We start from the raw sequence: 16,322 nt of genomic DNA, 5'->3' as shown, positions 1-16,322 counted from the left end.
ATTGTTTAACTTGAGCGGTGATGGCTCAAGGGATTGAGCGTTCACCTTCTAAGGTAATTAAGGGGTAGGGTAAGGTTCTGAGGTAAACACAGCTTTCAATCCGAGCGATGACTGGTCGATACGCATTCCGCATCTGGCTGGCACCGACCACAGTTCTGAGGTGAAATATCCTCAGTGGTAAGCGTATCACAGATTAGATTCCCCTTCCCTGATGGGAGGTTCTCGTGGTCTTCCTCTCCATCTAACTCAAAGGCGGGTTAATTGCATCAAAAAGCCCTCCTTAAAGGCAAATTTCTCCCACTACTTGATCCACAGGTTCCCTTGTCTTCTGGATTAGATACAAAATTATAAGGCTACAAGGTTGAACATCACTAGTCGTTAACCCAAAATTGGGTCAGTTAGTAAAATCTTTGTTATTTTATTTCTCCAATGTTGGCAGGTATGAGAACTATCTTAAGGACCTTCCTAACATATAAGCTATAAGCTTCCTAACACATTAGCTATTATATTGCTTAAATTTAAGCATGTATTACTTATTCCTTAACATGCAAATTTATTATTTAAACATATTTTTTATATGAAGTGTTTTCTTTTTAAAGGGTACAGAATTGAGTAGTAGAGAAGTAGATCTGTGTCATTCTCACCGTTTCCCCATTTTGGAGATGATTTCCTTTCTTGCGGATTATCAGTGCAGCATGTATTGGATAGTATCATCTAATTTTTGACTGGAGTGTTTTCACATTGTAATTTTGTCTCAAGCAAGGAAAGTTCCAGACAATTTTATTTTCCATCTAAAGAAATCTATTTTTCACATCCAAACTAATTATCCAAATAATCCAAGTAAATTTTCTATGTTTAAATTCCCGTTTAACTTTTGTTTTATGTATAAATAGAAAACGAAATTTTATTAGAATTACTATCTGATTAGTTGAAGTTATTTTAAGATGAATTTTTTTTCTTTAAATAAATTTTAGCTTAAACTGGAAATTTGTGCATGTTAATATAAGTATCAATTTAACTTCCTATCATTTCTTTAAATCATCTCAATATTTTTTTGTATGATGTTAGAAAAGATATAAATTCATTAATCACCAATTATTATTATCATTCTTATTGTTTAACAAATCTTTTAACATTGCTTGCTTTTATTTGTTAAAATTAACTGAAATTTATTTATTTAAGTGTTGGAGAAGTTATTGCTTAAATTAAAATTTAGTTAAATATGATAGTTTGTTACGTTTTTACTTCGAAAAATCTCATTTGTGTTCATGGAGAACAGTTGCTCTATGTAGTTATTAATTATATTATACAGTTATTAATTGATGAATAACATCCCTGTATTTTATTCAAATTCTTGTTTTAATATTTTATAAGCAGTGTTGACAGGTAAATTGCAATTTATTTTGGAATATCTTTTTATGTGTTTTACTCTAATCATGTCTTTTCATAGAATCTCATTTTATTTTTTAAGAAATATTTTATTTTAGTAGATTGAAATGCGATTTTTGTAACTATTTTGATTTTGTTTATTCTCTGAATTCAACTTGTTTGTATATCTTTGTATTTACATATTTTTGTTAACCGTTTTTCGAATCTGTTATGTTTCCCGTTAGTATTTATTTTTAATCTTCTTCAGATTTATTATAGTAGACTAGTCAATTAGTAGTCATCAAAAAGTTATTGAAGTTGTATTCGTTATAATTAGGGTTGCAAGTTTGTCAGGGAGTGAATTTTTATGCTCATTTCCATCATTTATTATTCTTAAATCCAGAAATTTTTTGAAGTGCTGTGATTTGTGCAAAAATTGTTTAAACGGAGAAGTTTTTTCACCTTATTATAATTCAACAACACTAATTCTAACAAAAATTACTACTTCTCTGCAGCAAAATTTATTATTTTTTATTGATAAAATGTTTAGGAAAATAAATCAATAGTAATTTCACATGAAAATAGTTCAGAGATAGTCCAAATCTTATTAAGTAAGGTGGTCTTACTATCTTTTCAATTATAAATTAATAAGAGCAACATGCCTTCCAAGTAGTGCAATAAGCTCTAACTTTACCAGAAATCAATTGAAATGACAATTAACTGAGTGAGGGGGTAACACGGGCTATATGGCCAGGACTGTGAAATTTATAAAAACTTTGCATTAAAAAACGTATAGAAATGTTAGCAACCAAATATTTGATGAACGGAAAAACATATCAAGAATAATTTAACAATTTGCAATATTTCTTTGAAATTCTGTTTATATGAATAAATTTAACGTTACGTAAAATTAAATTAAATCGAAAAAAAAAATTCTGTTTTACATGCTTGTATTAGTTTTTCTCAGAAATTGCTAAATTTTATGTAAAATTTGACAACAAACTTGCAACCCTAATTATGATCAATTTAAAAACACATGTAATTTTAATTGTTAATTCATTGTTAAATTATCAAAAGAAATTTTTGATCTTTAAGAATTCATAAATTAATTTTTCAGCAAACTGGTTTTTAGTATTTGTATTTTGCATGTCATGTTGTTCTATTTGTTTGTTATTCTATTAAAAGTTTAAAACTCATTATAAATTATTGACGAATATATTTCATTTATATGCAAAATACAGTAAAACCTTAATTATTCAACGCCTCATCTATTCAGTTATCCGACACCTCTTTCAACGCTTGTTAAACTGTATTAGTCTAGCTGATGTATTATTTCTTTTTGATCATTAAACTCATTAATTACTTCCTTGATCATAATTCTGAAAAACTCCTAGGAAATGACCCAAAAAAATTGAGAATGACTTTTTTTTCATGATATTGTGTCATACGATTATTTTACTTATGACAGAAAAAAAAATGCAGATATAGATTATTTTACTTATGACAGAAAAAAAAAACATGGGTAAGACAGACATTCAAAGTTTCTAAACTTTAGAAGAGAGAAAAAACTATATTAAATATTGATTTTTTTTAAAATAATATTTCTACATTATTTTGCTATTTTATTCTAATATGATTTTATTATCCTTAATCCATATCTGCTGCCAACTCTCCTGGATTTTGGCCAGTTTCTCCTGGTCTACATATTGAAATAGCTTTTTTGCACTGATTACTGCTTGCTTGAATATTTAACTATGTATTACTAAAAAATTATGAAGCGAGCCTCATATATAATAATCAATTTAAAACTTTTTTTTTGTATTAAAATGTAATTTTATTTTATTTGTTCAGAACTCCCTTTTTCAATTAAAAGATTTTTAATTTTCTTTGATGAATTAAATACCTACTACTATTCAAAATTGTGTGTAAGCATAATACATAGCATTTTAAGTTCATCTAATGTCAATCCTAGTTGGGCAATATTGCAGTGTTTGATGACGTTAAAATTCCCTATGTGTAAAATATGTGTACATAAAGCAACAATTATCATGAAATGTATGTTATTTCATAAAATCCACTGGATTTTTTCCTATCCATGTTGGCAGCTCTGTTAATCATGATTTATTTTAAAAAAAACTTTTGTAAGACTCAATTTGTAGATAAAGTAACGAAGAAGAAAAACTTTAAACAAGTATCTAAATAATTTAAATATTTGCTTTTTGTGAAAAATAGTTTCACGTGCTTTTTTATTGTGTTTTCATTATTTGAATTGATAGGTATTTTCAAACATTTTGTTTTTTTCCTACTCCCATGTCTGATAAGGGATTCTATTATTATTGCTAATTGCTTTGAGTAATTTTACTCACACTTATAAAATTGACATAAAAATTTCAAAAAAGGATTTTCCAACGCACCCCTAGTCCCCTGGGTGTTGTATAATTAGGGTTCTACTCTAATATTATTTATCATTGCATTTTGAAGTGTCTTCCCATTATATTTCAAAAGTTATTTTGTTTTTGCCAAAAATATGTGAAAATAATTTTATTTCCTGGTTGTTAAGTTTTATTAAAATAATGACTGTTCCTAATCTGATTCTAATTTATTAGTGAAATTTTGGAGTTGAATAGTTTAAATAAAGTAAAAATTGCTTTAAAAATTATTCTATTAAAACTATCATGATAATCAGAGATCTTTTTTTTATATTACATTAAAATGAATGAAAAAGTACTATTATATATAAATTCCAATTGAAATCTGCTCAATTACTAGCCTTAATACAGTCGTAAGGCATTTTATTTAAATATTTGCAATGAATGTGTGGCAAGAAATTTTGTACTTAATTTTTAAAGATAATGATAAAGAGTGTCAGAGTCTGTAGAAGTTTTGCTAAAAACTTGTTATGTGTTTTACTCTTTTGTAAACATCTTTATCATGTACTTAATTTTTAACAAATTTTTTATAACAATTATTTTTGACAGTTACATAAAAAGTGCAGATCTTAGTATTTATTTTTAATTGACAAAGTATATATTATTTTTGGTGTCATTGCATTAATTAAACTAAATACAAATACTATTTACCGATAAAACATTTTTTAAGGTTAATTATTTTATATGTAAAATGTATTCAATGTATTTAACCAAGTATGAGGTATTTTTGGAGATAAATTTTATTATATAAGGTACGCTTAATGTTTAATAACATTTACTGCCAAGGGAAAAAGTTTTTTTATTTTAAGTAAAAGTTATTTTATTTCAGTTTTGTGATCATTTATTAAGATTGTGTGATCTTACGTTTTTTATTATTTTGCATATTTATTAATCCTTTTTATTTAAGTTGTGGCTTACTATGTTATAATTTGTGTCTAAATAATTAGTAAAAAAAAAGAATTATGCTGAATTTTTCTAAAATTTTAATTTAAATATACATTAATATTGAAGATAAAATATGAAGGTCTCAAAATATTACTAGCATATTTAAAGCTTTATAAATCTTGTAGTTAATGTAACATATTTCTGAAAATAAGCTCTTAAGCTTGATAAAGCTTATTTTGTACATGAAAGGTTAATTTTCAAAAAAATCATACCCAATTAGAAGTTTACATTTTAACAGTTTTTTATTTGTTTTTAATTAGTGTTTCCTGCTAACGTGTTTATTTGTACGTAGATTTCATGTTTGTAATGTTTTAACCAGTTATTTAAAAAAAATAATGAAGTTTTATCTTTGTTAATGTGAAACTGTAGTTTTGTTGTAGCAATACTTCACAAATAAGGATAAATCATAATTGGTTATTGTGAAGTGTTTCTGTAGATAAAGGTGCAAATGACTTACTTGACACAACAGAATTTAAGGAAAATTACAATATTTTTTTAAATATTCAATTTTATGTATAAATTTACCTCGTGATTTTGTGTGACTCGTAAAATAGTTCTGCTTTCGATATTATTTTTGAATTTTATAAGAATTTCAAAAAATGTCTTTATTCCAAAAAACTATAAAAAAAGACTGTTAACTCTTTTATTAAAAGTAATCATTTATTATATCATATATTATTATTATTGTAATCATTTATATTATATAAAAGTTATCATTTATATAAAAATTATCATTTATATAATTATATAAGATGATTAATAATAATTATCAATTATATTATTATTATTATAATCACATTATATTATACATTATTATTGCAAAAGTAATCATGTATTTGTCATAATATTTTTCAGTTTGCTTTAGTTTAACATTCTTTATATTTCTGTTTATTTTCCTTTTCTAATCTTTAATTAAATTACTTATTAAAGTGTTAAATTTCTGAATGTTAAAAGGCACTGAAGCATATCACAAAGAATTTAATTTTACATGCCTGATTTTTGCAATGTACTGCCCATTATGAATATACACATTTTCAAGGAGTATGTTTGACTTACTTGCAATTTCATTCTGATATATTTTTGTTTTACTCATTTTTGTTGATTTGTTTTGTCATAAATTTGGTTTATTGACTAAGAAACTAAACTTATTATGAAATTATTATAGCTTTTGAAATTTTATTTTCCTGTGTTTTGTGTTTAAATCTTTTTTCTTTTCCTTTTACTAATTTATTTCAACTCATGTAAATAGGGGAATGGGAAAAAAACTGAAATGTTGCTATTTGATTGAAATATATTTTTAACCTATATAAAATATTTATTAAAGAAGAGTATTCAGAAATAATAATCTGACCTAATAGGCAATTTACTCAGTTGTATTAATTTAAATAAATGCTTTTTTTCTTTGATTAAAAAAAAGAAGTATGATTTTGCTTTACTTTATAAAGAAGGTTTTTTATTGATTTTTTTTTTTTTTTTTGATTTTTTTTTATTGAAAGTGTTTTTTTAATATATTACATGATTCATGAAGTCTTGGTTAAAGTCTTGTTCTAAGAGACCTTTTTATTATAAAGTCTTTTTAGGGAAATAATTTTTTGAAAAATGCAGTTAAACTAGTCATTGATAGAAATTACTTATCTACAGTCAATTTGTAATAACTGAAGTCTAAAATGACCAAGAAAAACAAATTGGTCTTTCAGAAGGCTTTCAAACATTAATTTTTCATTTTTATTTATTTTTCTTCACAGAGGATTGATTCTTCAAAGATGCAAAAAAAATTCCCAAAAGAAGAACTTTTTATCCTTTTTTTTAAAATTATCTTTAATATATATATTTTTTTAAAGTTACTATGACTTTCTCAAAATACTTTTAGAAAGTATTTCGCCGTAAAGTTTACATATTGTTAAAAGTTTTTTGATAATAATTTGAATTTCTACTATTCATGAATAAACTAGCATATGTGCTAAAAAGTGATTGAAATTTATTGAAATAGTAATAATTTATGAAACTAAATTTAAGTTGCATTTCATAAACTTAGAAAATTCTAAGAAATTATCAAATTGACTTATAAAGTTATATTTAACATAACAGAAAATTTTACTATTGATTTTTTTACTGGAAACTTTAACTGAATATTGAATTGCGAATAAAAGCATTTTATTACTTTTTTTTAATAAGACAAGGATGTGTTTTATCAGGATTTTCATTTATACTGGTGATAGACTGGATTATGCGAAACAGCTTGAAAGATGAAGAAAGAGGAATAAGGTGGAATTTCAAAACTACTTTAGAAGACCTTGATTTTGCTGATGACATCGTACTCATTTCATCCAAATGTACAGACCTTCAGCTTAAAACAGACAAATTCAACAAATAGTGTAAGTTTATTCATAAACAGGAAGAAAACTAAAGTAATGAGAATAAATCAAAAGAAAAATGACAAAATTAAAATCGAAAATCACGAAATAGATGACATAGAGTCATTTAGCTATTTAGGTTCTATTGTAGATAAAAAAAAAAGGTGGAAGTGGTGAAGATATTAGACAGAGAATAATCAAAACAAGAACATGTTTTAAGGGATTGCATAAATTTTGGAGAGAGTCAAATATTGAAATAAAGACAAAAATAGTTGTTTACAAAGCTATTGTTTGAGCAGTACTATTATATGGCGCAGAAACCTGGAAACAGACTAAGATCGATATACAAAAATTAGAAACCTTTCAAAACAAATGTTTAAGATTTATTTTTAAAATTTTCTGCCCTTACAAAGTATCAAGTCAAAATCTATTAAAGAAAGCTAAAATAAAAACAATAGAAGATGAAATTAAAAAACGAAGATGGAGCTGGCTCGGACTTATCCTTAGAATGCCCAAAGAAAAAATTACATCTTTTGCGCTTACATGGGCCCCTGATGGTAAAAGAACAAGAGGAAGACCCAGACTTACCATCCAGCGCATGTTTTTGGGCAAATTAAAAGAATGTAGAATATCTGGCTGGGATGAAGCAAGATCTATTGCTAGAGACAGTAGGCGTTGGAGGGATATGCTAGAGGCCTTAAGTGCCCAAAGGCACGTAGAGGATAAGTAAGTAAGACAAGAGATATTGTTTATCAATATTGCTAATACTTTTCAAAAGATGATGATTTACGTTTTCTAATCAATTATCAATGATAATAAAGTTAAGTAGGTGTTTTAAATTCAAATGATACAGCAAAATTGTTCCAATAAATATTTATTACGAAACATGTGATTTAATTGTCTGGTTCGTTTACAGTCTTTAGTCTTTTTCGTTTACGGTATTAAATGTGTGTTGCACAGTACACAGAAAAATCTAAAAAAAAATTTCTGCTAAATTGTTTTTATTTTTTTTCATATTGTGTAAATGTTTTATTTCTATAATACTGTTTGCTAAAATTTAAATGAGGTAAAATAAACACTCTATTGTAACAGGGTTTGTTGATTTAAATCAGCTTGAAAGTCAAATAATTTTTTTTACAAAATTATTGGTTTTATATATATATATATATATATATATATATATATATATATATATATATATATATATATATATATATATATATATACAAGAAAACACGAAGAAAGTTAAGAAAAACAATAATTTTCATTTATTGCTATTAAGCTGCAAGTAAACAGAACTCATTAGATAAGTTCAAAATGAAGAATAAAACAAAGAAAAATTATAGACATATGAAGAAAAAAAAAAGAGGGAATAATAAGTAAAAAGATAACAAACAACAGTTTATATATAAATGAAAAGCTTTTATTTATATATAAACTGTTGTTTGTTATCTTTTTACTTATTATTCCCCCCCCCCTTTTTTTTTTGCATAGGTCTATAATTTTTCTTTGTTTTATTCTTCATTTTGAACTTTTATATATATATATATATATATATATATATATATATATATATATATATATATATATATATATATATATATATATATATATATATATATATATATATATATATATATATATATATATATATATATATATATATATATATATATATATATATATATATATATATTGATTTAAAAAGTTTAAAAAAAACTATGTTTTAAATTATTGATACTTTTATTATTTCTTTTCTTAGTTTTAAAATTTATTTATTATTGCTGCATTAATTAATTTTAGTTAATGAAATTACTTTCTTTCTTGGTATGTGCTAAATCCCAACACATTTGAAATTGCATTTTAAAATCTCCTGATTCTTGAGATTGCAAATACAGATTAAAGTAAACATTTAAGTATTTTTTTTTTCTCATAATATGTTTACAGTATCTTTGACATTATCAGATTATAAAGAAATTTTGTGAAAAAAAATTTTAATGACTGCATATATTTATTTTTTTTTAGCTTAACTCATTTATTTTAATATAGGATTAAAAATTACTTTTTAATATAAAAATATATTGATTAATATGATTGATTCTGTTCCAGAGAAATTCTGGATTTTTCCCTAACTGGGCTAAATTTCAGGAAATCTTTGCTCACATTTATGTATTAAAATTCTTGTATATTTTATTTAAAAATATTAGAACTAGAATTTATACTTGGCATCTCTTTCATTTGTAAATATTTTTTCTGGTAGAATAATAAATGTGGTTGAAGATAAAAGTAAACTTATACATAATTATTCATTTAAATTATGCTGTATATAATTTATTTACAATTTAATGTTCTAAAAATATCAATGATTAAATGTTTTTTTTTTTTTTTTTTTGAAATGTGTCATTGATGGATTTACTCAAGAAATTTTCAGGATTTTTGAGTTGGACTCACAATCACCCCTGGATTAATTATTTATTAATTTTTTGATGAATGACTACATTTATAAACACAATCTGTTACATTTATTTTGTCATTTTAAAATTCAAGAAAAAAAAAGAAATTACAATTTTAAATTAAAATTATGGTTTGGTAATGGAAACTTTGTTTTAATAGTTAAGGTATTCTTTAAATTCTCTATTTCATCTAGTCTTAAAATTTCAATCTTGTATTTGTTTCAAAATGGTTGCTATACATTCAAAGCTATGTATTATAATGAAAAATTGTTTTAGATAGTTAGAGCTTCTAAAATAGTCTTATAATATAGTTTTAATATTAATTTAATTTTTATTAAACATTTAAAAAAAGAATTTGTTACAAATCAAAGTTCTTACAGTTATTTTAAAATCCAAAAAATCTGATTTAAATATAAAAAGAATCTGATTTTTTTTTTTTTTTTTAAGTCAAAAAAATCATGAATCCTGTATTGTAATAACTTATAGGATTAGTACTCTATTTGATTTTGGCACTAAAGTTCAGGGAAATTTTTTTCCTACAAAAACAAAATTCCAAAGGTGTACCAAAAAAAAAATGACCAATTTTAGAATTACGTAACAGTAAATAATTCTAACATGTGTTAAAAGGAGTCCTTTCAAAGATGCCACAGTTCTACACAATGTCTTCATTTATTTGTCATTTTTTCTACTCTCAAAATCCGTTAAAACATCAAATAAAAAAAATCATTTTTTTCTGACGAAATATAACCATATACAGATAAAATACAGTCTAGAATTTTAGAAAAGTTGAAGAATTTTATTTTTGAAATTTCATGAACTCGATGATAAAAAAAAAATTTAAAACACAAAATTTTAAAAAGCCTTTACTGATCTCTAAAAAAAAAATTTTTCCTTTTAAATATGCTTTCCATATAGGCATATTAGTTATTTATTATTATTTTTATAAATCATATTATTTCTTAGATGTATTTAATTTCTAATAAGTGTAAATTTAGAAGTGAGCCGCGTTACAAGAATTTTACCCCTACAGCAAGAAAAAAAAAGAGGGGAAAAAAAAACACATTGACATTTTCTATTTCATAACCATAAATAATCAAAGTGCTAAATATATTTTTTATTTGTTTTGACTTTTATACTTTTTAATGAAAAATAAAAGAGTTAAGAACTAACATTAACTTTAGTGGAAATGTGTACACTTTAGTCAGTAGATTGCTTATCATAATGGAGAATTTATATAACTAAAATATTACCTTTGAGTAATAATGGAAAATTAGAATTGAAATTTAATAAAGGTTTCGACAAAGTCTCTTCTCAGCCTTTCATCGTTTTGAAAATTAGAATTCTGAAGAAACTAAGTGAACCATTTGAAAAGTTCAATTTCATTTAGTAAATTTTGTTCCATTGAACCTATTCATAAAATTTAAAGTTTTTGATTTTGAAAGTTTTAAAAATGCTTTAAAATTTAAGAAACTTTATTAGTCTAATCTTTAAATGCAAAAACTTTTTAAATTTCCTAACATGGTTCAAAAGAACTATCAATGAATAAAAAGAATTAGACAAAATAACGGAATTTAGTTTATTGACCAACAAATACACAGTGAAAAAAATTCTTTAACCTTAGACGCAGATAGGACACCGGCAGGCCCGTAGCCAGGGTGGGGACCGTCGGACAACTCCCCCCCCCCCCTCCGAAATTTTGGGATTCAAACTTTTTAGTCGTTCTTTGAGCCTCTCTTTCCTTCTGTTAGACTCCTCCCCCGAAATTAATTGTTTTTCAGCATATTAATTTATGCAATTTCCGAATCGACGCAGATTTAATTGACATTGAAAACCTCATGGGAGAAATGGAAGTATGGGCATCAAAGTGGAACCTGCGTGAACCCCTTAGTAGACCAGATACGGCACTTTCAGCAATGGAAGAATGTGACAATATCTTTTTCCCGTGCTTTTTTCCAAACATTTATTGCTTGTTATCAATATTGGCTACGTTGCCAATCACCACAGCAACTGCAGAAAGAACTTTTTCTACTCTTAAACGCTTAAAAACAGAAATGATAAAGAAGAAAGGCTAACTTTATTAAGCATATTTCGGGATATTCCGGGTTGTCCTAAATAAGTAATCGAAAAATTTTCTTCAAATGTCATGTCTTTGTAAACTTTGTTTACAAATTGACTATAATTACTATGTAATATTAATTGAAAAATAATTATTATGTAATATTTTTAATTACTAGTTTAACTTTTGCAAACAACAAATTAAACAATATTTGTTACTATGTTTTTTCCCCTACTTTGCATGTCTGAAACAGTCCTTGCTTCTTACCATATCCCCCCCCCCGAAAAAATATCTTGCCTACGGCCTTGGACACCGGTATCTCTTTTATATATTTTTCAATTTCTCTCATTACAAGAAAAAATATATTTTGGTATTTTTAATTCTAAAAACAGTGTAATAGTTACGAAAAAATATTAGATTATCGTTACTTGATACTAAAATAAAAAATCCAAATAAAAAAATTTGTCATATTTTAAAAATTTGATTTCGTACATTACATAAATTTAAATGATGTCTCTTAGATCTAATTAACTGCAAATGAAAATTAATTTATAAATGAAAGTGAGCCGCGGTTTAAAAATTTTACCTTTACAGGAGCAAAAAGTACTGTCTCATTTTGTATTTTATAATAAAAAACTAAAATGCTTAATATATTTTCATTCCTTTTGAACTTAATACAATTAAAAGGTAGGAAATATATATAACATAATTTTTTGACACAGTTTTCGACTGTTGTCGGCGCACTTATATTATAATTTCCTTATTGTTATCAGCATAAAAAGTCAAAGATTTTCTATAAATATGTCTGTATCCCAAATTCAAAAGGTATTTTTCTCTACTGCTATTGTTACGCTTTTGATTCAAATTCAAGAGTTTAAAACTATGAGAATTATTTTCTTTTATTATTATAACGAAATTCTGGAGTACATTTTAAAGTAAAGTTTATTAATAAAGTGTATTCTTATTAAGAGTTTTATAATTATTTTTCTGCAAACATTTATATATTGTTATAAATGCCGTTAGAGGATTCTTTAAATGATTTAGAACTTAACAATCAGCTTCATGCACGATGTGATGCAAGCAAAAATGGTACTTAACATATCCGCCCGTTTGGTAATCGAAAATTTTAAATAATGATCGTGAACTCAAATTTGTTTGAGCAATAAAATGTTTGAACGATGTAAATGTTAGATTAAAAAATGATTACTTGGAGAAATTACTTCTGTTCACCAATAGATCTAAATATTTATAATACTGATAGATAATATTTGGAAATGGAGGTACAAGCTTAAGCAAACGGAATTACTTTTAGTATATATGTAAATGAATAATTTTAGCTTTAGAATAAAAACTGTTTTCTGTCAATAAATAACAATTATTGCGAAGCAATCATAGGGGTTGGTGAGCGGCAGCGAAAGTGGGATTGGCCATAGTTACCTAAATAAAAGTCGAATTACAATAAAATATGAGTGTTAATAGAAGGAAAAAACAATTAAAAATAACAAAACTGCCCCTCAAAGAGAGCATATAACAAGTACTTTATTAAATCCAATGGAAATTTAAATTTTTGGCTCTTCGGACATAAATGATTGTATAAAAGTTTGCTTTCTTTTATTAACGTTCTGAAAAGTAACTTTCGTTTATGCGGAAAAACCTCGCCAAGATTAAAAAAAGTCTCCTAATAGTCGCCTATTCCTGAAAATAGTTGCTTCTTTAGCCTTTTCAGGCAAAAAAAAGTTGCCTAAGGCCGCAAATAGCTGCATTTTAGTAGCCTGTGGCAACCCTGCAATAAGTATCAGATACATAACAATCTTAATTTAGGAGCGTTCGCCTTCTAATGAGGCAAACCGAGTTCGAATTCCAGCGATAGCTTGTCAATACGAATTCCGCACACGGCTTGCACCGACCACAGCGCTGACGTAACGAAATTGAACGTCAGTAGTCGTAAAGCCAAATAAATTGGGTCGGCAGTTCAACGATGGTTATAAAATAAAGTTAAGCAACAAATAAATCTCAATTTAGATCTAAATTTATGGAGAAAAAACATTAAATTAAACTTCTATCATTTAAATTAATGAGCTAAAAGCTGTTTTTTTTTTCTACTTTATAAAGCATATATTGAATTTTATAAATTCGCTTATATTGCAAGCTAAAAAATAATTTAATGTCTTAAAATAAAACGGCGATGAATGAAAATTGCGAAGCATTTTAATATGTCTTAATCATCGTTATTTTCAACAAATTTATAAAAACATAAATCCTCAAATTCGTACAGTAGTTATTTAAATAACAAATTCATATATTTATCATTGTTGAAAAACAAATTGAATGAAAAACTGAAAAGAACAGTTTTTTGCTCACTTCAGCAAAATTTAACAGCAAATGTAATTATCATTAAAAAAAGAAGAAAAAAACCTCACTACCGATTATGTAAGACAGTTATTTCACTGCTATCAAACGACGAAGTAAATAAAAAAATCGATAGAATTACTATTAGCTTCATGTTTATCAAGAGGGGGAAAAAAAACAGAAAATTTTACTCTTACAAACGCCGATTTCAGATTACCAAATGTGGCTTCATCAAGAACAAGTTAAGTAAGTTTAAACTTAAGTTCGCTATCTTTCCCGAAACACTTTAAAATTATTTTTAGATATGGAGTTAGTCATTTTTTCCGCACGCAAACAGAAGAAACTGGAAGTAAATTCACGAAAAAAGAAACTAAGTTTTGTTTTGAGTATTTGAACCTTTGTTTGTTTGAATATACTAGATAATAAACAAAAATAAAATTCATTTTCGAATAATAAATATTTTTTTGTTGTCAGATTTTCTTTACATTTCAGAATTTCTTTACGCTGACACGCATTACAAAAACAGAAGTTTATTATAAAATTCTTTGAAATAATTAATGTTAGCAGATTGGTTTGAATTATGTTAGCGATGTTTTAAACTAAAAGTCAGGGTTTAAGCTTGAATCTGTTATTGTTATCAAGCTTCTAAGTAAGGTAGGTAGGTACTTTATTTACGCCGCACTAGAGCTGCACAATGGGCTATTGGCGACAGTCTGGGAAACATCCCTGAATATGATGATCCGAAGATTCGCAATTTTGAGGGGATGACTCCCCTCAACTTATGCAGTAGCATTAAGTTAAAAACATGCCGGTTCCTTACTCGTAAATTCAACTTATCTTTTTTTTGAACAACCGACCCAATTTTATGGGTTTACGTCTACTTATGTTCAACTCCGTAGCCTTGTAATTTTGAACCTAATTCAGAAGACAAGGGAACTCTTGGATCGAGTATTGGGAGAAATTTGGCTTTGTGGAGGACTTTTTGATGGAGCTAACCGGTATTTGAATTACATGGAGAGGAAGACCCCAAGAACCTCCCACGGTTAGCCTGACGGCAAGGGGACTCTAACCCATGATCCGTCTACCACTGAGGATATTTCACGTCAGCATTGTGGTCGGTGCCAGCCGGATGAGAATTCGTATCGACTGGGATTCGAACCCGGTTCGCCTCATTGGAAGGCGAGCGTTCTATCCCCTGAGTCTACCCCCTGAAACTAAATATTAACAAAATAATAGGATTGTTGGGCCGGGATAGCCTGGTTGGTAGGGCGTTGGACCCAAGTTCGTGGGTTCGAACCCCGCTGGCCAAAGTTTTAAAAAAATACATATATATTTATTATTCAATTTTTAAAATTTTTTTAATGTATGTATGTTAATCTGATATTTAAATTGAGTTTTTAATATACAGTCGAACCCCGAAATTTTAAAGCATTTCGTGAGTAAGGTTTGCATATTTGTTACTTTAAAAATTTCTTTTTCGACGTCAAGAAAATACTCCTACATTTACATCTTTCTGCATTAGGTAAGTTTTCACTGTTCTCAAACTGTGCAAAACATCAGAAAAAGTAATAACAGTTTTCACTGGAGATTCAATATCATCGACTTCTGAGTCATTAATTATTTCCTATAAATCTGCTTCATATAATTCGATAAACCGCAAAATTCGGTATATAGGGGTTCGTTAAATCGGGATTCGACTATTAAAATGGGTCGCAATGGTGTCTGTTAGAACGGAAATAAATTCTCGTTCTGATAAAATAAATGTGCGCAAAGTATAAAAAAATCCGTGGAGATGGGATTGGTTGGAAAAGAAAGTGGATGGTGAATCAGAAAATGCTGTAAAGCTTATAGAGTCGTGTGCTGTAATGAGATATCATCACACATGGCTCCTGGCCCAATTATTAGACGCACTATAAGATTCTATGCAAATTCTTAATTATCACGTGATATTATATACAGCTTTATTGTTTCTAGGCGACTGAAACCGGTTTGCACTTGTTTACGTCCGTGTGTCAATGGGTTAAATTAGACGATTGGTTACATGAGACGATATATTATATAATTAGAGAAATATTTATGATATGATATTAATTAGAGTTAGAATATTTATGATATGATATTAATTAGAGTTAGAATATTTATGATATGATATTAATTAGAGTTAGAATATTAATTAGAATATTTATGATATGATATTAATTAGAGTTAGAATATTAATTAGAATATTTATGATATGATATTAATTAGAGTTAGAATATTAATTAGAATATTTATGATATGATATTAATTAGAGTTAGAATATTAATTAGAATATTTATGATATTAATTAGAGAATATATATTATAAGTAGGGGAGAGTCGGGTAGCCC

At 26.4% G+C, this 16,322-nt stretch overlaps 1 protein-coding gene across 10 annotated transcripts in view; it reads left to right on the top strand.

Annotated features, from left to right (window-relative positions):
* The window catches only part of LOC147806677 (uncharacterized), a 42,093-nt gene extending 36,191 nt beyond the window's left edge, over nucleotides 1-5,902 (top strand). For all 10 annotated transcript variants that reach the window (XM_087149272.1, XM_087149260.1, XM_087149265.1 and 7 more), the window contains one exon: nucleotides 600-5,902. The gene's annotated coding sequence lies outside the window, so the exon portion shown is untranslated. The remainder of the gene's footprint in view (nucleotides 1-599) is intronic.
* The last annotated feature ends 10,420 nt before the right edge of the window (nucleotides 5,903-16,322 follow it).

The sequence above is a fragment of the Parasteatoda tepidariorum genome, chromosome 8 (genome assembly GCF_982258835.1).
Source record: "Parasteatoda tepidariorum strain Cologne lab strain chromosome 8, Ptep-v5.0, whole genome shotgun sequence".
Classification (NCBI taxonomy): Eukaryota; Metazoa; Arthropoda; class Arachnida; order Araneae; family Theridiidae; genus Parasteatoda; species Parasteatoda tepidariorum.
Note: the sequence above shows the minus strand (reverse complement) of the source record. Positions and strands in the feature narration are given on the sequence as shown.